Here is a 1,721-nt window from a genome sequence, read left to right on the forward strand (position 1 = left end):
TGTAGTGTGAGAATGAGAGAAGATTAATATCTTAGGGCTTCAGGAGATGGGTATTACGATGGAAGAGACTTCATCATCCGGATCAGCGTTTTGGAGAGGTATTGATTCGAGTGTGACAGGCATTTACCACACTGGCCTTAAAAGGATGTCAGGACATTCACTGTCATTTCACAGTACTTAAATCCCACACGGAGGATCTGTTTAAGGCAAAGAGCTATGAGCATCCAGGTTTTACTTTACACCAGTGCTCACAGTCCCCTTCATGGGCATTTTGGAGAGGAATGGTCTGAAATGAAAACGAGAAATAAGACAAAAAGAAGTTTGTACCAGGTAACAAAAAGCATTAAAAATGTGATGTTAATAAAGGCATCTCCATTATCAACAGCCTGATCAACAAGAAGGCCATCCATATAAGCGTGTGTAGTGTTTCTTAAGATTTGATTGTGAGTTTAATTGTAAGAACTGTAGGAAAGGAATGGACTGAGATATCATGTGTGAAGCACCGAAATTGTCACACAGTTCCTTGTTGTTATTTTCCACACCGCAGGAAGGCCGAAGAGCCACAGAGTGGAGAGTGACAAGTCACTGGCTGTCTCAAAAGATACACAACATGACAGCTTCCCCAAAGTGATGCCAAATCATCTTGATCGCCCCTCTAGTGGCCGGCTGCAGTAAGGCTCATCAATCCCACCTTTTTCGTTTAATGGACTGAATATGGACCAAATTAAAATGTCAAATTCCATGTTAGAACTAGTGTTGTTAATCCTGGAAACTCTCTAATTAAGTTTTTCTCAAAGATGGTTTCAGTCCTTTTAGCTAGCCCTTAGTTAAAGTGTTCATCAGTAAATTTAGTGAGTTAGTTATTTGATGATGTATTAACAGGGTGAAATGATCATGATTTAAAGCTGACTGACTCCGGTGTGCGTGTGCATCGGCGGGACCTTGATACCGCATCTCCATCCCACGATCGCTACTGCACAGACTCTGGCTCCCATATCACCTGATATGGCGGCTTACATATCAGAGATATTATTACCTTCGAGTGTTGCCATATGCTTCAAGATGTAAGCACTTTCTCCAATAAAGAGCGAAGGCTGGGGCAGGCCCAGAACATGTGAAACAGAGTCTCTGAAGCTGCATTGCATCCGTCATATCCCCCCTTAGTTTTAGAATGGTGGGTACGCCTGAGTATCTTAAATTTGACGAAGCTGCGTCTGTAGTGTAGGGATCATTTATGAACTGTTTTAGTATTGCCTCCCACATATCCCCAGGAAAAGGTCTATTGAGGTCTTGTTTCCAGGTCAAGTTATCCTCAGGGTTACGGTTTATTAAAGAGTCTATCGGAGCATGTAAGGGTTTTATGAAAGAAGTTCAACCGTAATGGTGGGGGGGCGTCTATTAGTCCCTGATCTGTAGATAACGAAAGGGGCACTTAGATCAACATTTTCTAATGATTACTTAAATGAGGTGAACATTCCTTCGACGTTTAAGCTTGAATACAGCAGATTCCCAAACGTCTTATCTGAGGTTGTACCAGGACAATAAAAAAAGCCTCTGAGCACGTGACACCGTCTCCATGAGGCTTCTCTCTGCCTCCCTCTGGCGGCCGCTTCACATCACAGCGACAATAACGGAACAAATGATTTTGTACCGTAAAACCCGAATGAAATACACCGGGAAAAATCCCAGACAGGTGTCAGACAAAGGCACACATTTGAAGG

The sequence above is a fragment of the Pleuronectes platessa genome, chromosome 13 (assembly GCF_947347685.1).
Source record: "Pleuronectes platessa chromosome 13, fPlePla1.1, whole genome shotgun sequence".
Classification (NCBI taxonomy): Eukaryota; Metazoa; Chordata; class Actinopteri; order Pleuronectiformes; family Pleuronectidae; genus Pleuronectes; species Pleuronectes platessa.